Source organism: Lissotriton helveticus, chromosome 1_1 (genome assembly GCF_964261635.1).
Source record: "Lissotriton helveticus chromosome 1_1, aLisHel1.1, whole genome shotgun sequence".
Taxonomy (NCBI): Eukaryota; Metazoa; Chordata; class Amphibia; order Caudata; family Salamandridae; genus Lissotriton; species Lissotriton helveticus.
Window position 1 is genome coordinate 370,165,492 of NC_136057.1, and position 22,946 is coordinate 370,188,437.

Sequence of the window (22,946 nt, forward strand, 5' to 3'; positions counted from 1 at the left end):
CCGCCCCCGAAATCGTTACCACCATCCCCAACGGATACAAGATCCAGAGGAAGGACCACCCCAACCGCCCAGGAGAAGGACCTGTCATCGCACACAAGAGCTCCCTCCGATTCACCACCTACAGCACAAGCGACTCACCGCCCACTACCGAAAACCTCAATTTCCAAATCCAGACAAGCCCCAGAATGACCCTACGTGGCACCCTCGCCTACAGACCGCCCCGGACCTCGAACCATGTTCACCACCACTGACCTCATCGCACACCACGCCATCGCCACCATGGACTACATACTCATCGGAGACCTCAACTTCCACCTCGGCAACCTCAGCGACCCTAACTCCGCCACCCTCCTGGACAACATCGGACTGAAACAACTTGTCACCACCTCTACCCACATGGCAGGACATACCCTTGACCCCATCTTCACAGGAGGTAACAACTTCCATTTCAGCCACACCACTCAACCCCCCCCTGGACGGACCACTCACGTCGACAAACCCACCGCCCCAAAACCTGCACCCCCACCCTCCGTGAAGGAACTGGAGCAAGGTCACTGAGGAGCACCTCAACTCCATCCTCAACCGTGATGCCCCGGCCACCTCGACCAACGCCAACTCCGTAGCCAAAGAACTTCACAGATGGATCACCAACTGCGCAGACCAGCACGGCCCCCTCCGCAACCCAGACAGACAGCACCCCAGAAAGGCCACCTTGTTCACCGCAGACCTACAAGAATCCAGACGCACCTGCAGACGTCTCGAGAAGATCTGGAGAAACAGCAAAACTTCAGAGGACCGCGGCATTTATAAGATCACCACGACAGAATACCACCAACTCATCACATCCGCCAAAAGGACCTTCATTCGAAACAAAATCCATGCCAACGCCAGCAACTCCAAAGAACTATTTAGCATTGTTCAGGAATTTACCAAGCTCCCCAGCAAAGCCACAGACATCACACCCTCACAGGACCTCTGCAACAAACTCGGCTCCTACCTCCACCTAGAAATAAGATCCCTCTATGACAACTTCAATGAACAGACTATGGACACTGAACCCACTCCTCCACCCAGCAACGACAGACAGCCTACCATCTCCTCCTGGACCCCAGTGACCACCAAATAAACTGCATCGACCATGAAAGGCATTCACTCAGGAGCCTCCCCGGACCCCTGCTTCTGCACATCATCCACAAAGTCGCTGCCGCCATTGCACCTGAGCTAAGACACACCATCAATGCAACCTTCGAAGCCGGCACATTCCCCGAAGACTGGAAACACGCAGAAATCAAACCCCTCCTCAAGAAGCCCCTAGCAGACCCTACGGACCTCAAGAACTACTGACCTATCTCTCTCCTCCCTTTCAGGGCCAAATTTACAGAAAAGTTTGCCAACGCTCAACTAACTAAATGCATCGAAGAGAACTCCATCCTCGACCCCTCCCAATCCGGTTACTGCAGCAACTACAGCACTGAGACCGCCGTTCTCGCAACTACAGATGACATCCACACCCTCCTCGACCAAGGCCACACCGCAGCCCTGATCCTACTCGACCTATCTGCAGCCTTTGACAAAGTCTCCCACGCCAAAGTTCACGACGCCGGCAGTCAGGGAACCACCCTCGACTGGATCTGCTCCTTCCTCACCGGCAGAATCCAAAGAGTCAGACTTCGCCCCTTCCTCTCCGAACCCATGGAGTTCAACTGTTAGTACTCCAAGGATAATAGCTCAGCCCCACACTCTTCAACATCTACATGGCCCACCTTGCCGTCATCGCCAGACAGCATGGACTCAGCATAGTATCCTAGGCCGACGACACCCAGCTCATCCTCTCACTCACTAAGGACCCCCCCACCACCAGACTCATCTTAGAGGAAGGAATGAAGAATGTCGCTTCCTGGATGAGCAGCATCTGTCTGAAGCTTAACTCAGAGAAGGCAGAAGTCCCCGTACCCTCCTGCTTTGCATGGGACAACACCTGGTGGCCCCCCGCCCTCGGCAGCCCCCGGCCTCCATGAACTACACCGGAAACCTCAGCATCATTCTTGACTAGTCCCTCACAATGACCCAACAGATCAACGCCGTCGCCTCCACCTGCTTCAACACTCTCCGCATCCTTCGCAAGACCTTCAAATAGATCCCCACTGAATCAAGAAAGACAGTCACCCACGCACTCATAACCAGCAGACGGAAATGCTATCTATACCGGGATCAACAAATCCCTGCTCCGCAAGCTCCAGACCATACAGAACATCGCAGCCAGACTCGTCCTCGGCATCCCTCGACACGAACACATCACCCAGCACTTGCGAGACCTCTACTGGCTCCCCGTCGAGAAGACAGTAACCTTCAAGATACTCACCCACACCTACAAATGCCTTCACAACACTGGACCCCAATATCACAACGAAAGAATCTCCTTCCACGCCGATCCACTGACCTCGACGAAACCCCGCGCATCCGCAGAGCCTTAACGGGTGGGAGAGTTTTCTCCTACATCACGGCAAAGACCTGGACGAGCTAACCATCAACATCAGACCCTACTTTGCACATCTTCAGGAAGACCCTCAAGACCTGGCTCTTTGACTGATCGGACCTCCAACCTCTTCCCCCTCCTGCGCCTAGAGACCCTCATGGGTGAGTAGCGCGCTTCACAATTCCCTGATTGATTGATTGAAAGCGGTCAACTGTCGCCGATAACTCCCCATGCATTAAGGCAGAGCGTTGACAGGTTCATGTGGAAAACCCTACCCTGCTGCTGCCACAGGAGATCCTTCTGAAGAGGCAGCCTGATCGGAGGACCGACAGCCATGCTAAACAGCTCGGGGTACCAAACTCTCTGAACCCAGTCTGGAGGCACAAGGATGACTTGGGCACGGTTGTTCCTGACCTTCTTGTTAACTTTGGGCAGAAGTGGTATGGGTAGAAAGGTGTACAGGAGGCCTGAGTTTCACTCGAGATGAAAAGAATCTCTGAGCGAGAGTCGACTTGGAAACTCCAGTGTACAGAAGTGCTGACATTGCGTGTTCTTTGCGATGTGAACAGATTTAATTAAGGCTCTCCCCACTCCTGAAAGAGACCTTGCACCACCTAGGCATCTTCAGCTCAAGTCATGTTGAACCACCATGTATATGCCCTGGCATTCTAGCCATGTCCAGCGGCAGAGTGCCTCCTGATCAGGGTCGATAACCTCACCACGCCCTGTCTGTGTCAGTACCACATTGCGGTGGTGTTATCCGTGAACATCTGCACTAGCCTTCCCTTGATAGACATTAGAAAGGCTTTCAATGTCAGCTGTATCGCCCGGAGATTCAGTAGGTTGATGTGGAGTCTGGATTCTGCTGGAGACCAGAGGCCTCTGATCTTCACTTCTTCCAGATGACCACCACCTTCCAGGAGTGACACATCTGTCACCACAGTCAGATCTGGCTGGAGAAGGGAGAGGGATCTGCTGCTGACCCAAATGCACTTTGTTAACCACCACTACAGATCATTTGCAGTTCCCTCCGAGTTCTGGACCATGTTGAAGAGATTTTCCTGATGCTGTGTCCACTGGAACGTAAGGTTCCACTGCAAAGCCCACACATGCCTGTAGGACTGTTTCACAAGCAGGAGGTCATAGGCCCAGTGGCCTCAGTGTCAGTCTCACCAAAACCCAGAATGGAGGCTGAAATATCTTTATCATAGCCTAAATATCATGGACTCGCAATTCTGGAGGATAATCCTGAAACTGCACTGTGTCTAGAACAGCTCAGAAGAAAGTGAACACCTGAGAGGGAGTCGGGTGGGACTTTGGCATGTTGATGGGGAACCCCAGCGAGTGCAGAAGGTCTGCTGTAGTCTGGAGGTGGGAGACGACTGCCTGGGGCGATCTCGCCTTCAACAGCCAGTCATCAAGACAAGGAAAAACTGGTACCCCTGATCTCCGCAGATGAGCTGCAACCAACACCATCACCTTGGTGAACATCCCAGGGGCGTTGGTAAGGTCAAAACGGAGCACAGTAAATTGAAAGTGCCTGTCGCCCACCATGAATTGGAGGTCACACCTGTGGGAAGGCATGACGAAATGTGGAAGTATGGGTCCTACAAGTCCAACACTACCGACCAGTATCCCGGGTCAAGGGCAGACACAACTTGAGCGAGCGTAAGCATATTGAATGTCTCCTTTTTCAGGATCCGTTTTTCTTGGGCATCAGAAAGTAGCAGAAATAGCAACCACAACCTACTTTTGATGCTGGCACCCTCTCTATAGCTCCTCTGGCAAAGAGAGCTGCTACTTCCTAGCAGAATAAAGCTAGATGGTCCTCCGTCAGCCTTTCATAAGAGGGTGGCATGGGTGGAGGGGTAGTCATGAAGAGGAGGGAGTAGCTCCTCTGGACAATCTGGAGAACTCAGAGTTCTAAAGTTACTGACTTCCAGTGGTGAAGGTGATGGCGTATCCTGCCACCCACTGGTTGCCCATGATGGTCGGAGGGCAAACTAAAGAAGCTTAGAGGCTGCAACTAACAATGGGGGGGAGGGAGTTAGGGAGATGGACTGGTCTGATCTTTGGCTCCCTGACCCACAAGGTCTGTGGGTGCTGCGTCCTCAGCCATGCAGAGGCTGGGAAGCTTGCGGACCATGGTGGCTGGGTGAGAAGAGGCGCGGCTGGAAGTCTTTCCCATGGCCACAAAAGGAGAGAAAGGCAAAGGCAAGGTTGATGGAAGATACCTCAAAGGCACACAGCCTAACCCTACCTCATGAAAAGAGTCTACAACCACACAGCGGCCACCGGGACAACGCCAGCATCCATGGCAGGAGCAACCATAACGATAATCCCTAAAGAAAACAAGGACCACCAACTACCAAAGAACTACAGGCCAATCACCCTCATAAATGTGGATTGCAAAATGTATGCAAAGATTCTGGTGGGTAGACTGAATAGGATACTGACCAAACTGATAAGCAACACACAGGTGGGCTTTATGAAAGGGAGAATGTCTAGTGACAACACACGCCTCCTATGCCATGTCGTAGAACAAGCCTCAAGGAGCCCGCTCCAAGCGGTTGCCATCACACTAGACGCAGAGAAGGCCTTCGATAAAGTCTCATGGTCCTTCCTAGAACAATGCATGCAAAATGCTAACCTAGGAGAAAGATACATTAAAATGACAATGGCCCTGTACCACTGCCCAACTTCGTGCATCACAAAAAAACGGATGTCTGTCTGAGACATTCACCCTTCAACAAGGCACGAGACAGGGATGCCCACTGTCGCCCGCACTTTTCCTTTTAGCCCTAGAGTCCCTAATCCAAATATAAAACTAAAAGAGGAAATAAAGGTAATGTGCATCGGACAGACTACGGTCAAAATAGCAGCATACGCAGATGATATATTAATAATGACAACAACCAGGGACATCGATACAGGCTCTCATGTCCACAATCAACGAATACGCTGAACTGTCAGGGTATACGCTCAATAACGATAAGTCAGAATGCAAGCCGCTAAATATCTACTCAACTAAGGAGGTACTGGGAACATCAGGAATCAAATGGCAGACAGGCAGACAAATACCTGGATATCTACTTCAGCACAGACCTGATCTCCACCCTAAGACACAATGAGCAGCTCATACTAGACAAAATTAAGAAACAACTAGAGGCATGGTCCCCTAAATTCATGACCTGGTGGGGGAGAATAGAAACAATAAAAATGATGATCACCCCCCTAGTTAATCACCTCGCAAGCATGCTCCCAATATTCCTCTCAGATGAATTCCATAAAAAACTAGATAATATGTGCACCAAATTTCTCTGGCGGGGCAAAAAGGCTAGGATAAGCATGAAAAAACTGGAAAGACCAAAAACTAAAGGAGGGGTACATATAGCGGATTTCAGAATCTTTCAACTCGCATTCCTAGCCAAGCAGGGCACACAGTGGATAGAGCAGTCGCCAGCTTACTCTCCAGTGTGGCTACAGCTAGAAAAGGCTATTCTAAATAACCTGAACCCACTTGCCCTTCTCACGGCCAACTCACACCCCCTGGCGAACAACACAATACTGAAAAACACAAAAATTGCACTCTTATAACTAGCCAAAAAGATGGAGGTCAGCATTAAGGGGTCCAAAGCCGAATCCCTATGGGCAAATAGTGCCATAAAATACAGATGTAAAAAACTCTACTTTGAAAACTGGATAGAAAAGGGAATCACATACCCATACCAGCTGGAGGCGGACTCCGCCCCGCTGACTTTCGCCAGTCTAAAAAAGTCCCACCAACTCCAAGACGCTGACCTCTACAGGTTCCTAAAGATCAAAACAGCCATCACAAAATCCAAGTAACAAATACAAAGCCATCAATATACCAATCTGTTTCTAACATAAACAAACTAGGACACCAAGCCTCACGCTTATACAAAACCCTCAGCGCACAAAAATCGAATATCAATGATAAAACTAAAAAATACTGGACAACCGCATACACCCGCCACTGGACGACCAGGAGAGGAATACTCTATGGTCATCTGCCACACGGATTAAGATTACCCCAGTCCTCATGCAGACCAAACTATGGCTTCTGCATAAAACATTCTGGACCCCAGACCGCCTACACAAACTAAGGCTTAGAGACTACCCCACTTGCTGGAATTGCAACGCAGCCAAAGGTGACCTTGAACACCTGATCTTTCTGTGCCCGACACTCAATGGGTTCTGGGGGAGGGTTTTTGACTTTATAGAGAATGTACTCAAATGTAAAATAATAAGAGACTTTGCCTCAATAACCACGGCCTGTATCCGACAGAACTCCCCACAGAGGGAGAAAGGGAGCTCCTCGATCTCCTCCTAACTGCTGCAGTCAAGTCAGTACTAACGAACTAGAAAGACACTTCTAAAACATCTTACAGCGGGTGGCTCAATTGGATCACCTACCTAAGAGGAGCCGACTCCCTAGCGATAATATACTCACCCTGGAAAACTACCTCCAGGAACCTATGGGAACCACTGGACAGGTGCTTGGACACTTCTGACCCACCGTAAAAACTTTGAACTTTTGAATATCTTCCAACAAGGAAAAATTCCGACTTGGACTATAAGCTCGCTAAAGCTGTTGGAGCTGCCATCTAATCTCTCTCTCTTTACTTATTCACATTTTCCTCTCTTCCTACTTTACTCCCAACCTACCACTATTGTATAACCAGCTAAAGGGAACCATCCAAAGTATCCACTATGTATCGCTTACTTTGCACCGCATTGGACGGCCACCCTCACAAAGATATCCTTGTGCACTGTATGTTATGTATGTGTATAAATACCCCCCAAAAAAAAAAAAAAAAAGAAAGTAGGTCAGGAAGTGGTTGGTTGATAAGCAGCAGAATAAGTGAACAAAAGTATTCCACTTTGCAGAATAATAGAAATAATTTAGAGAAGCTGGAAAGAAAGGTAGATTTGAAGATCTGTCATACGACTGATAACCAAGACTGCTAAAAAAAAGTTACAATAGAAAAATAAGAACATTTTGGAAGGCTCTAAAGAGTGCATGGTTGTACGTGGTGGGCACCACACTCATTTTAAGGAACCAGGACTTTGTCATAATCAAACTGATTCATAGCAAGTGAATGACAGAAGAAAAAGAGGGTAGGACAAGAAAGATAGAAAAGCAGTAACAAGGGTAGAAAGCAGGTGTGAAACAGAATCTGAAAGAATGAGATAAAGACAAGGAATTGCAGGGTGGTGGAAGATAGAAACATGAGATGGTATCAAGATGAGGCAGCCTTAACATTCGACAATCGGTGCATTTGGCTATGAAGGCGGCAGGCTCTTAAAATCTTTGGACAGCTGCGTGTATTTTTTATCTGAATCAAGCACTGGGGAGGTGTCAAATAAGTTTAAATGCAGTTACATTTAAAGTTATGCAATTAGAACAATGAATCTTCAAGAGCAGTCAAGATGGGAGGCAAGGTTTTAAAAGTAAACGAGACGAATGTTTTAGTAATATATGTAATTGTTATAAAATCAGTAAACATCATGGCAAGACTACCAAGTGAACAAAACAAAAAAATGGTTTCTCGCAGAAAGATATTACTAAAATTAACAAGCATTTGCAATGCAATAGGTCTCGCATTAGGAAAGTTTGATCTATTGGTATTGTAAATGACAAATATTTTATTTATGTGTTGGTTTTGAAAATAGCGTAATTAATAGCTTTGTCATTTACAATGCCAATATTTTTAACTTTCGCAAACGTGACACCTATAGCATTTGTAATGCAATATGTGTTGTATTTACATGACTTAGATGTATTAATGTTACAAATAACAATGGCTTTTATTTTTTTAATAATTAATACTTAAATAACAGTTATTGTAATTTATAATGGCAATAGCTTACATTTTTGTAAATAACTTTTGGGAAGATTGTGTTCATTGTATTTTATTGTGATGAAAATCCAAGAACAGCAGTGAAATATTAACATCTTTTTGTGACATTTGTAATAAAGCTTGAAACATTGAGAGAACATATTAGAACCAGTTGTTGTTGAATGGTTGCACAGAGTGATGCTGTGGCCTTCAGTGGTGCTGAGTGATGCTGTGGCCTTCAGTGGTGCGGAGTGATGCTGTGGCCTTCAGTGGTTTTGAATGATGATGTGGCATTCAGTGGTGCTGTGGCGTTCACTGGTGCTGAGTGATGCTGCTGCGTTGAGTGATGCTGCTGCGTTGAGTGATGCTGCTGCGTTGAGTGATGCTGCTGCGTTGAGTGATGCTGCTGCGTTGAGTGATGCTGCTGCGTTGAGTGATGCTGCTGCGTTGAGTGATGCTGCGGTGTTGAGTGATGCTGCGGCGTTGAGTGATGCTGCGGCGTTGAGTGATGCTGCGGCGTTGAGTGATGCTGCGGCGTTGAGTGATGCTGTGGCCCTGTGGCGTTGAGTGATACTGTGGCGTTGAGTGATGCTGTGGCGTTGAGTGATGCTGTGGCGTTGAGTGATGCTGTGGCGTTGAGGGGTGCTGTGGCGTTGAGGGGTGCTGTGGCGTTGAGGGGTGCTGTGGCGTTGAGGGGTGCTGTGGCGTTGAGGGGTGCTGTGGCGTTGAGGGGTGCTGTGGCGTTGAGGGGTGCTGTGGCGTTGAGGGGTGCTGTGGCGTTGAGGGGTGCTGTGGCGTTGAGGGGTGTTTTGGCATTCAGTGGTGCGGAGTGCTGCTGTGGCGTTGAGAGATGCTGTGGCATTTAGTAATGCTGTGGCGTTGAGTGATGCTGCGGCGCTGAGTGGTGCTGCGGCGTTGAGTGGTGCTGCGGCGTTGAGTGGTGCTGTGGCGTTGAGTGGTGCTGCGGCGTTGAGTGGTGCTGCGGCGTTGAGTGGTGCTGCGGCGTTGAGTGGTGCTGCGGCGTTGAGTGGTGCTGCGGCGTTGAGTGGTGCTGCGGCGTTGAGTGGTGCTGCGGCGTTGAGTGGTGCTGCGGCGTTGAGTGGTGCTGTGGCGTTGAGTGGTGCTGTGGCGTTGAGTGGTGCTGAGTGATGCTGTGGCGTTGAGTAATGCTGTGGCCGTGAGTGATGCTGTGTGCTGAGTGGTGCCGTGGCTTTGAGTGGTGCTCTGGCTTTGAGTGGTGCTGTGGCATTTAGTGGTGCTGTGAGTGAGGTCAAGAAACAGGAAGTAGTGAAAGAAATAGGCATAAGGTGAGGCAAGGCTGCTTGGTGTTCGAATCTCAGGCACTTGTTAGCAATGGTGCGTCTATCCTAAGAAAAGGCCTGGGCCCCAGCATGTGTTTATTCAGTAATTTTACAAATTAAGCGCTGGAAGGCAGGACTCTCCACTTACTGCTGGCTAATGATGTGCGGAACCATTGAAGCATGCTGGACCGGAGATCTTAAGATCAGAATGGTGAATGTATAGTTCCATTTGATGGTATGTTGGTAGTCAATGCTGTTAAGTCAATAAATATGAAAGGTGATATTACTGATCTCGATACTGTGAATTACAACCACTAGTCCCATGAATGAGATGATTTCTTCTTTTTTGTTTTTTGCCAGCTGCACTCCATACGCTAAATGTTGAAGGCCCACAGTTACATCTGGAACATGTGAAATTGCATGAACCAGATTTTGGTTGTAACTCCAGCACTGCTTTGGTATACTTTCGATTCGTCGAGGCGGAGTAGCCAGCAGCATTCAGAAAGAGGCACCTGTGGCGGAGGAAGGGGGGGTGGAGGGGGATCGGAAGCCCCCCAACCCTTCAGGAGACACCCGGCCAGGGTTAATTAATATTAATGAGATATATTACACTTGGGGGCCCTCAACAGATCCTGCAGGGAGGCCCCATCATTTTGCGTTATGCCTCTGCTCAGAAAGCTTCTCTCCCTTGGAGGACTCAGTGTCAGTCCCAGCTAGGAGGCCAGCATGTGTTTCTTGCAGTTCATAGAAACGAAACGTTGTCAGATACAAAGCACTATATAACAAGAAATATCAGACAACGGTAACAGTAGAAATTACAAATACAGAGAGAGAGAACAACAAATGAGATTTTAGCTACAATGTACGAGTCCAAACTGATACCAAAATGATGTAGAGAGATGATCACAGGATGTCAGCTCATGCAATATTTTGAGAACTTGTTTGAGTTCTGTCAGCAGATTTAATTACGGGAAAGTAACGTTTTAGGAGTGAGGATTTATAGAGGTTAAGTGCAATTTTGTATTCGGATTACCATTCGCTGAGCACAGCAAGGCAAAACATCAGGCACTGCTAAATGAATACAGGAACCAGCACATGCTTGCTTAAGAAAAACAGGAAAACATTTGATTTCAGTTTCTGCAAACGGCTTAAGACAAATGATGCAGTAGACACCAAGCTGGGTTTGGAGGTTAAAGACAAAAAAGGCTACAGAAGTCATGGTCAGCTCTGTTACTAAAGCGCAATGATCTAGCGGCTTTTGTTTTGGTAAAAGAAGTTTAGTAAAAAATATTGTCAGGTAGGGGTACTTGCTTAACTTGAGGCGTTTTTTTCAATATAAAATAAAATATGCAACTATTTATTTCAGGAAAGCGAGTACGCTTAAATTAAGCAGAATAAGAGGACAAACAAACCTGCACAGATGAAAAAGGAAAAAGAATAAAAGTAGTGCTAAAAAGTTGTCAGTGGGTGAAGCAATGAAATTTCTGCAAAACCACAGACCGAAATCTAAGGTAATGTCACAGGCTCCTCGTTTTCTGAAAAGATTAGCGACAGATGACACCTAGGACACAGGATTTTTTTAGAATCTTTGGCTATAGTGGTGTTCAGTGTATTAGATATGTGCAACAGAACATACAGGATCATGAATTTCAGTTTTCATAGTCTCCCCGCTACTCCAACATAAAACTCTGACAGACAAAGCAATTGCATTTGTCCTTTTTTTTAATACATACATACCGACTAACGCAATATTAGAGATGTAATAATATAACTACTGTATTAAACAATATCCAAGCAAGAATGAACACTGAACTAACTGCACATTTCAAAAAGATTTCACGAAAATAGCTTTCTGGCACTATTTTATCAATTCTATTAGTTAAATCTCATGACTAGAATTCAAAGACAGTATGCAGCAAGAAAGTAAACTGCATTTAAATGGGAATTTACACGCTCGGATAAGGCATCGGAGGTGAGGTGAAGAGTCCTTTCGTGGTACGATAAAGTGCGCCTACAGTGCTCAAAAATACTTAGGTAGCGTAAATGACAATACAAATTAAAAAGTGCATGACAAAAAAAGTTGACTTGCTCAGAGCATGCCCGTAACTGGCTACATAAACGATATCAACAACCAAAAGTATCGATCCACAAAGTGTAACTAAAGCATCAACATATCATTAGAAAGAGAAATGAAATCGTAGGTTTTTTTTTTGAGAATATTGCCGAACCAAATCAGAAAACATGTAGAAGATATTGTAGATAGGGTCAGTTTTAAAATGCCAACTCAGCTACATAAGGTTAAATAAATTAGTGCAGCCGACACCCAAATTATTCTCTGACCTGACGTGTATATATCGTTGTTCTCATTCAACCAGCAAGGTAGTCGTCCACGGAGTCGATAGCAGCTAAAACAAGGAAAGCAGACACGGAGCTGGGCAGCCAGTAAACTACAAGCAGGCAGACGGCCGCTATAGTGAAACTGAAAGCGCGCGTGGGGTGCTGAAAATGAAACTAGCAGGGTGGAGCCCCAGAGGCGGCCGAAGGGCAGGGGCTACAAATCCTGCGCAGCCGCCGTCCTGCCCCGCCCGTGCACCGCAGCCGCCGCTCCCGTAGTAGAAAGTTAGCAGGCTGGAAGTTGTTAGCCTGTCCCTGGCCGTGTCGCCCCCGACCGCCCACCCACCTATCGGGAGCCGAGGACCCGGCGCTCCAGATATGATGGCGAGCAGCAGCTATCGGTAGCAGGTGAGAGAGAGGCCCCGGGGGGGCCCGTGCAAGAGTGGACTCCCTAGACTCAGACTCCACCCTGCGCGTGTGTGCCTGCATGTTTGTGTGTGCATGCATGAGTGTGGCTGTTGCGCGCGTGGGTGTGTGTGTTTGTGTGTGTGTGTGTGCATGCATGCATGCATGCATGCATGAGTGTGGCTGTTGCGCGCGTGTGTGTGTGTGCGCATGCGTGATTGTTGCTGTATGTGTTATTCACTTGCTGGGAATGTGGGATAGGAGATGTGCACGGCGCAGGGCTGTACCTGCGCGCACAGGCGATGAAATCGCCGACGGCCCTGCCCGTGCCCATCCCCTGTCCAACATTCCTGGCAAGCCGGCAACATTAGGTCTTTCGCTGACACGAGACCTAAAAAATGAAGTTGTAAGCCCACAACAGATGATGCGTCAATATATTATAAAAGTTAATACTGTCTGGACGGTGAATAAATACAATGGGAAAAACAGAATAATGTAAATACAGAATCCAAAATGGAGAGCACTGACAATATGAACATATGCATTTGTGTTAATAAAATACTGCATTGGTCCTCTTAGATGCATCCACCAACACCATGTTTGCTACAATAGATTACCTTTTCATGATCGAATGCGTAGCCAAGCAGGACAATTAGGCCCTATCCTGAATTGAAGCAGGTCATTTCATCTGATGGCACCTGAAGGCTGTCCCTCCCCCTTTCAACTCAAAGTTACCTGCCTTTAAATAAGGGATTTCACAGGTGCAAAGTTATTAACAATGTTATTTAATTCAACTATGCCAGGTTCCTGAATCATTTAGAGTAATGTATATATATGCTGAAGACATTCAATTTCTGATGACCCTAAAAAAATACCTTCTCTAAGCAAGCTGAGATGCTGTTTGAATCAACGTAGAGTTAAATGCGAGCGATTTTGCTAAAACTTCCTCCAACAGTAAGGTTTCGAGGTTATAGTTTTTAAGGTATATTCTATAATATATTTTGTTTACATACATTGTATGTACATACAGATTTTTGTTTGCATACATTGTATATACCATCTAAATCATACATTTTTGGTTTTTCAATAAACTATGTGATACGTCCTTAACTTTTTCCAGCAATCAGTTAATGGGAAGCGGGCTTTAGAAAAACGCTCTTGTTTTAACTTTGTTATCAGGCATGCCCTTTGTGAAGCCTTGCAAACACTATGATATTATCTTGAATTAGTTAGTCTTGGTTTCATTGATTTGACCAAACTAGCTGAGCCGGGTTGAGCCTGAGGTGCAGGACCTCTAAACTGGAGTCCTCTTGGTGGTGCTGCAGCCCTTCAATTAGTGCTGCACGTTTTAAGGTGTTAGAAAAGCAGATAATAATTTGGTGATACTAACAAAACTAGAAACACATGCTCATCAAGTAGACAGTTCATACCCAAGATACATTTCATGAACAAGCATAGAGAAGATGCCAATAAAAATCAGGTGAGCGAGCAGGCACAAGAAGCAACAGCAGCCACTTCTACACCACGGGTAGAAGAACATGTAATAATTCATACAAGTTTCATTCTTCTGTTATATTAACTAGTGGCATTTTCCCACTTTGTGTCTGAATAATACTTGTAGTGTTGAACCAAGAAGGAGGAAAGCAAGCCACCAGTCCCCAAATCTAAGACACGCAGGGTGACCAAACATTTCAGCAATAAACCACCATTTTACTTAAGACTACCATAATATTCTTCAGCACACTAGGTTCTACAAGCATCGAAGCAAAAGCTATTTATGCTATACGAAATTTCAATGCGTGTAGAAAAACAGCTGATTATATGCATACTTGTCTACAATGAGTAACAAACACTTTCAGACTCATCGATGATGAACTAATGATGTGTACAATTCTCAAAACTCCTGTCCTTTTAAAGGCATGGTTGAGATCATTCAGATTGCTAGAACCACCGCAAAAAGCAGCAACATTCGGCGTTGACTTCCAGTTATCATGATGGACGTTAGTGAGTCATGACACTGAGTGTCCAATGGACTCCCACACATCCAGATCACTCTGCCTTGGTCCTCTGCCTCTAGCTATATACTTTATGCTGAGGCTGCAACCACCCACACTTCTAGCACTCTCATGTTTTCAATCTTATGATTATTACCCACATCCTTCCATGTTTTTCACCCACCTCCATTAGAAATGTGTCACATACAGAAATAAGTCTCTCCCCTTTTTAAGTCAGACGTTAGCCAAGACTTTTTGCTTTCAATACAAATATGTATAAGATAAATACTTTCAGTCTGCCCTCTCCGTATAGTGTGATTTACATGTTGCTTCCACTCACCACTTCACAACCCCTCTTCAACCAGTGGCTTGTTTTCCTGTGAGTGACAGCACTGTGCTCTTGCACAGTGTCCTACCCACAAACTGAGCAGTGCTGATCAGGGCCAGGAACTACTGGTGCAATGTGTGATTTTATATTAAAATATATTTGCATGTAAATGTACTTGCATGCAATGCAAGCCTTTACCAAAACATTCACAAACAAAATGAGCGTTGGCAAAGCTAAAAGGTCAGGAGCCAGTTCCTGACCAGCTGACTTTGCTAAAGCTTGTTTCATTTAAAGCAATTCCCTCATCACAAGCTCCTCTGCCACAACCTCTTGTCAGCTATTTGGAGTCCTGTGTATGACATACAGGATAACATAACTTCAACTAGATGTAATCATAATATTGAAAGCCACTAATGAGTTTTCTGACTATGTGGAGGATGGGGCTTTGCAGAAGTGCAATATTCGGATTACCTACAGGCTGATGTAGTTTAGCTCCTATAATAGATAGAGCTCCATATTTGTGGTACCTGGCACATCGTTCACTCTTTAACCACTTAGGGTATGTTGTAAGCTCTAAATGTTTATTTTAGGTTGACACCCTTTTTACTGTTATGTTGTGGTTTCTAGTTTCATGCCAAAATCAAGATATCAGAAAATACTATGCCTAGCTCACAACCAGTTAATGCAAAAGTCTTCTAAAACCAAAATGATTGGTTTTCTATTAAAATTCATTTGATTGGATAGTTTAGAGGGTTGAATTAGCAAAGCTGGCAGTGCTTTGCATCTGTGGGTAGGATGATGGCCATTGCGTAAAAAGAACGGCCCTTTATGCAGTAGGTGTACAGTACTTACATAGCACAAACCTAAACGAAAGGCAAAGGAGCACTATGAAGCTCTGCCCTATTTTCTTAAAAGGAAATACCATTTATATAACTTCAGTGCTTTCTCCTTTTATCAGTCTTCTTGTATTTCTCTTACTCCTTCTTTCTTTCTTCCCCTGTGTCAAAGTCATATGATGAACAATAGATTAAGGTGCCCAAAAATTAGTGCAACACAAAAAGATGATGGACGAAATGTTCAACATTGTCAAACATTCACCCCAAGTCACAGATCTGTGTTTAATACATTGTTATTTTGCTCACCACGCAATTCTATGTGGACCGAGCCATATGCAAATCAGTCTTGACTCTGTTCCCCAGGGGAACAGTCCAGCCCAAAATGCCAGGGTCCTTCCTGGAGCAGAAAACAAGCATCCAGGAACCTGTTTGGGGGCATCACCCCTAATCAGCCAGGCTATCTTGAAACTGGTGGTGTAGTGAGCACGGGATCCACGTCTGGGCATACCATTCCCACTTAGGGAAAATGCAACACAAAAAGATGTTGAATAAAATGTTGAACATTGTCAAACATTCACCCCCAGCCACAGATCTGGGTTTAATCAGTCGTTATTACCGGTCTCAGGATGCTTCTTTTTGGTTCAGAGAGGACCTGGCCTAGCATTACATGCCAGACTGTTCCCAAGCGGAGCAGGGTCAAGACTGATTTGCATATGGCTGGGTCTAAACTGAGGTTGTATGGTGAGCAAAGGAACGATGGGTTAGGAAGCTACCCAGAGCGAACGCCAGTGGTTAGACAAATTTCAAGCATTCCTCCCATCACCTTATGCGTGTTTCATATACCTACCCAGACATGGGTCCTGTGCTCACAGTGTCACTGGATTGAAGATAACCTGGCTGATGAGGGGTAATACCCCGAAACCGGTCCCAAGATGCTTCTTTCCAGTTCATGGAGGACCTGGCCTGGCAGTTCGGGCTGGACCGTACCCATGAGCAGCAGGGTCAAGATCGATTTGCATATGGCTGGGTCCAAACGGAGGTGGCATGGTGAGCATAATAATGATGGGTTGGGATGCTACCCGAGCGATCGCCAGTGGTTAGACAAACTGCAAGTATTCCTCCCATCCCCTTTTGTGTCATACCCATAAATTAGCTGTGGTGCCTAAAACAAGCAACCACTGGCACAAATGAAGCAAATGTCATCAAATGAAAGCAAATATTACCAATGAATGGATTCTTTTCTCGAACTGTATTATTATGCTCCGTTTAGAGCAGTGATTAAGATACGTCTTCTGTGGGATTTTTTGCATCAAAAAATAGTAACTGCTTTCTTCGATTACCTTTCCTAGAAGCCAGTTTACAAATCCTTTTCTAGTCTACATGTTCAAGGGATTCCTTAGAAGTTACTACGCTTATTTTTAAACGAAGGGGAGTGTGGCACGTGCTGTAAGAGGTTCAGAAATAAGTCTTTGTACAATGTTATTCATAAAAATGTTTGCAACGAGTGTAGAAGGAAATGTTTGTCTTGCCAAAAATCCTAAGTCCTCCAAGAGAATTGATGCCGCCCAGTGGATATCATATGGTACGTGTCTGGTGGCTCAGTGGACTAATACTTCCACTACAGGGGCCTGTGTTCGACCTCATGGTCACAGGTTTGAAATCCAGGCGGGTCCACTTAGCCTTTCATCCATCTGAGGTTGATAAAATGAGTACCACTGAGTTGGGTAACAATAAACATCTGTTATTCAGTGCCAAGATACCTATAGGTGAATGTGCCCATTACAAATACATGTTATGTTATGTTATGGTACAGTTTGAAAATTTGTGGCATACGTTAGGTGAGAAAATCAACAATCTTTAATGTCAGCAGAGCCATTCAATAAGAACAATTTCGCTTTTAATACCATCATGTAATATGTGATATCATTGAATGACAGGCAAATGGCTGATATGCAGCAAATGTGACAGTGCAGCTGGAAAATGTCTGGCAAGCAGTGAATGCAACGTTGTGGAATCAGAACTTGCTGCAATGCAGAGGAAATGTTACATATGGGTGGCTCGAAGTCAATAGGATATGAGACTGCTGGAAAATTCAGGACTTGTAGTGCATGTTTTATGGGAAATCTGAGAAATGGTTGGTTCAATAGAGGTAGCAACAAGGCACTGGCAGGAAATACATAGCTTGCACTGTATGCAAAATGAGCAAATCCGGAAATTGTTGGCTCCTAGAGGATGGAAAACCCGGCTGGGAACAACATGGCTCGCACTGAACGTTATTTGGTATGTCTGGGCAATGGCTTGCAGTGAATGTAACATGAAATACCTTGAAACTGGATGGCTGGCTTACAATGAAGGTGAAATGCACAGCTGGGGAACAGGTGACTTCTAGCATATGTAATGAGACAGAGCCTAAAGTGTCTGGTATGCACTAGAAGTGACATCTTAGGACTTCTGGAATAGGTCTGCCAGGCATTAAGGATTGTATGGTAACGCCAGTAAATGTCTGGCAAGCAGTGGCCACAATCGTGTACTGCTGAGAAAAGGAGCATTTGGTAGAAGCTGCTCCAAGTGAATGAAAATGGCTAAGAAATAAACGACTTACTTTTAAAGCTCCGGAGAGACATACAACAGACTGTGAGGTAAATGCCAGCGTGTGCGTTACTTTGAGGAGATTCTCATAGCTCTCATATTTAGGACTTAGTAATGTTTTGTTCTCATAAGAGTAACAATTGATATTTCATTTAGTGTCAAATGAGCTAGAACATATGAAGTACTGCCCAGCTGGATAAGCAGCGACTGCAGAGGGTATGATGGCAAGGAATAACAAAGAAACAAAAAGCTTCGAATAGGTGCAACGCTGCTCTTTTGAGGAATCTGTGATGTCAGTAGGATGAAATGTGGAGAAGTGATTAAAGTATAACGTAATAACATAAGGCGTGCAACTAGAGCCAAATTTCAGGGGGGGGGGGAGATTTCGGGGGCTGGGGGCGGGCGGAGGGCTAGGGGGCTAATTCTTCTAGCCATAGGCAGAGTGGCTCTAAGAAGGGGTGAAAACACAACAAAAGCCTCATTAACAAGTAAATAGTCTTTTAAAGACCTGTGAAGTACCTGGGTGCGGCTGCAATTAGACGGTCGCCAGCCCGTGAAGCTGTCTCAGCCCGGGCAGACACACACGACAGGGCTCAAGCCCGGTGAGCCCAATGGGTGTTGCGCGCCTGGATCACATGCAGAAGGAAATGGCAGACGCAAAGTTAAATTCGGGATGGGGTTGGCTACTTGGAACATGGCAGCATCATAGGACATAATGGGGAAGAGACAGTGTGAAAACAAGCATTTACAATGCAATAGGTCTCGGGTTAATTAAGTTTGAGCTATTGGCATTGCTTAATATTGCAACACCAATTGCACCAAAAGTCTATAAATTGTAGGCCAAAAAAATGTGTATTTATTTTTGTAGCAGTGGTGGCATGCTGCACTTTAGATGAATATGTTTGAAAGTAAAGTGCGCCATACTGAGATTTCATTACAGCTCCGCTTGCTCCCGGCGCAGAAATCATTAGCGGGACTTCACTGAGCTGAAATGCCAGGATGCTTCGACTTCTGGCACTCTCTGCTCGGAATGAATTAAGCTTATTAAGAGCAGCAAAAAAAGAGAAAGCCCCAATGTGTTCTTTGATAAAGTGGGAAGGCAGTGGAATTCAGTAAAGAAGGTACAGTTTGACACAGTGAAATGGGATCGGACTGGCGCGCGGCCAGAGTAACGAGAGGAACTACATCCACGCTGCACCAACAGCCTTCTGCTTCATGGCTGCCCCCCTGTTTGGAATACACCGCGGCAAATTAAGCACGCACGGATTAAAGCCGACATAGAGCCATTTTTGCCCTTCTTTGAAGCAAGTAAAACCGCCAGGAGGGCCGAACAGATTGTAATCCTGAAGGAATTCAGCCCTAGCCAACCGCGCACAAATAAAATTCGAGGGACAGAATATTGAATTTGAATTCCTCACACCTCGAGTCCTGAACACACCGGATTCGAAGGTTGACAACCGCTTTGTCTGATGATCAAAACTGATTTTGGAATAATTATTTGTGACCAATCTCTACTGGTCGCATGAGTATCGGCGGATACATTCCCACGCCCTGATGAGAATCCGATGATTCTTACATTGGATTTCGAAACGCGTCGGCATAAAGTCATTTGTGACAAGAAGTCACCGTGTCTTAATTAAGTTTTGATTCTCATTCCTGCGCTCATGGAAAGTGGTTCCTTGATAACTAGACAGCGACAGGAATTTTGATTGAAAGCATAAGTTGCAATTTTCCTCTTGTATTATTCTATATGACTGTATGATACTGTTACATTTGTAAGTTTGTAAATAGCTTTTCACTATTTGTAAATTTGTTTGCACTAATTCTTTTGAGTTTAATTTTTGTACACAATGTTTCGTCAAGCTTTTCCCTGGCAAAATTGATGTTTGCTCAATGTTCAGTTGACTATGTATCCTTCTTTGTTTTCTTAAAGATCCAAATGCATAAAAGCCTAAATGCAAATGACATTATTGTCAGAGTTTTCTAATTAATGTAGTTTTCTCTGTATGGTTCATTAATGTGTGCACAATCGTGCTCATAAGAGGCATAGGTAAACCCCCCTTTTCGTGGCATTTTTAAAGGGCCAGCAGTGCTGCTCTGCTGCTTTTAGCTAACTACCGTGTCTCCATGACGGTGACCCGAGACACCCGTAATAGCGGTTTCATGGTGACACGCTACGTCTGCTTTCTTCACTAAAATATAGCAATTAAAAGTACTTTGTAGGTTTGTGCTGCCTTCGCAAACTGCTTTCGTTTTCACACCAAGAGAGCGCCGCTCGCCCATCTGGGAGAAGAGCTACATTTTAACATCGGTAAAATAAAAATACTTTTCGCATGGTGCACAACGAAAGAAAATGAGCCTGCAGCCCGTGCATTTGTCTATGTGAGTGATCGTACAAGTCTCTGAATTTGCAACATTGTTGAAATAAGCATTATTAAAAACATTATGTTATTAATGAAGCACACACTAAATTAACAAACCCCACAGTGTATAATCATATCCTTAATAAATTAAGGTATTTCGTTACGTGTATTCATTTGTACGACCACGTCTTGAGCAGTTAGCATGCATCGTGCTAATTAGAGTACAGTGGGTATATTGATTTTTCACAATGATAAACAGTTTATGTTATGAAACCAAGGATCGCAGACGAGATGTTTATTTAATTAGGCCGTTGAGTCGCCCTCAGGACGCATCACTACAGCTCCGCTTGCCCCCGGCGCAGACATCATTAGCGGGACTTCACTGAGCTGAAATGCCAGGATGCTTCGACTTCTGGCACTCTCGGCTCATTACACCATCCTTGACAACAGGGTAACGCGCTCGGCAGCGGCTTTGAAGCGCTGCCTCGCGCCGCCATCCCGGTGCGGCACATCAGGTGCGGGAGATGTAGCCAGGCAAAGGCTGCTGAGGAAGAGAGCAGTCATCGGCGCGCGGCGGAGATGCCGTCGCCGTGAGCGTGCGCGCGACCAAATCCGCGCGTGGCCAGCTCTTGTCGCTCCCTCTCCCATTCACAAAACTGGGCGCGGGGCCAGCTCTTGTCTCCCTTTGTCGGCTGAAACGATTACTATAGTTCTCTGGCGAAAACGCGCTTCGCCCGTCTCTAAGCCGAGACCTAAAAAGGAATACGTACAAGTATCAAGAAATACAATAAAAGTTTTCCAGTAAGGGTTAAAGCAGGAGAGAACTAGTAGAAACAGGTGCATATTGTACATAGCGGAAGTGGTGGAATAAACCAGCAGACTAAGGCGTCTGCTCATTCAGTGTAACAAGAGGTGGCTGAATAACGGCAAGGATGTTCAATGCTTTTGACAACAGGAGACACTGGGCGAGTAAGAGGACTGAAACATAAGATAAAGAAGTAAAGACCGCTACAGCCGGCATGTACTTATAGCCCGAGTGTCACGCCAAAGAGGTCACTGGCAGGCCTGCCAAGTATCACGCATCAGGCGTGACATTTAACGCATTCAGTGTGGTGTTCCGCAACACCGCACTGAAACGCATTGTCACGCATTTTAATGTCACAGTAGTAACTCTCTGCTGCCTGTACCACAGCGCTGAGTACCTGGCCACTCCAGGCTGCTAGCGCCCGCGCCTGCACGGCACACCTGCGTTGGCTCTTCTGCTCCCCGCAGACTTGCCGGTCCAGGCGCTGCCACCAGCATGAGCACGGGCTCAGTAAACAGTTAATCTAGGTGTGCACTGCTGCTACAATGTAATAGCCTGCAGGAAAATTCCCGCCTGTGGCGCTGCTGAGTCACTCACTGACGACTTCAGCCACGCCTTACGTCCCCCAGGCCGAGCTACTAGTGCGCAAGACAACACAGCGAACTGCAAATGTGAGGCGTGCAGGACCTCTTACTAGACCACCGTCTAACACAGAAAACCTCAGATTCTGGTGAGTCTGTGACCAAACCAATCCCTGTAAGTGTAGCACGGTCGTATAACTCTGTTGTTTAGCTTTAATATTATCACCTCACTTTCTGTTGCCTGTGGCATCGGCCCCTGCGGCCGGCCCCCGCGGGATCTCCGGTGCGTGCCCCATACTTCTCGGCTGCCTCTCCATCTCTTATCCCGAGCTGATACTCTGCCCCAGGACCCCCGGCTGCAGAGGCAGGCGGCTCTGCTGCCTACTCGCAGGCGCTTCAGGATATGCCTCCAAGTTCTGTGCACTGCTCCTGCTGCGGATCGGCCCGCTATTGAGGCTTTACGTGGCTTACTTTCCCCCTGGTGTTCTGGTTGCCAGGCAGGAGGCTCCTGGCTTGCCTCTTGTTGCTCACTAGGCCCCCCTTAATGCCCCTGCTATTCCGACTAAAGCTATTCTACAAATCGATGGGCCCTGAGAGACTCTGCCTTCGCTTCCTCTTAATGATACCTCCTGCCAGCATAGGCGGCCGGTACCTGTTAAGATATAATACTTTCTTATTGTCAGAGCAGGCTCCTTTCAATGCACTCATTCCTCCAAAGCCTGGCAGGCTCCTGTAAGTGGATGGCGCGCGGCGTGACTAACTCCAGACAGGATTTTTTTTTTACAAGTCTTGCCGGGCCCCCAGGAAGACATTCATTCCTGCGACCCCGGCAGGGCCTACGCAATAGCTGTCAGCAGTGAGTTCGCCACTGCAGCTTATAAACTACAGCCCCAATCAGGATTTTCCTGTTGTTAAGTGGCCTGTTACACTACGGAGCAAGCACTAGAATCAGTGCAGTGATTTTTGTGTTTAAGAAGAGAGCACGCGGCAATAAGGTTGAGATTACAATAAGAAAGGGAATCCAATGGATTGTTGAACTAAGTGCGATAAAGTGTTCCGCAGCCAAACAT

At 46.1% G+C, this 22,946-nt stretch overlaps 1 protein-coding gene across 10 annotated transcripts in view; it reads right to left on the reverse strand.

Annotated features, from left to right (window-relative positions):
• The window catches only part of ERC1 (ELKS/RAB6-interacting/CAST family member 1), a 2,156,751-nt gene that overhangs the window by 220,393 nt on the left and 1,913,412 nt on the right, over positions 1 to 22,946 (reverse strand). The window lies entirely within an intron of this gene.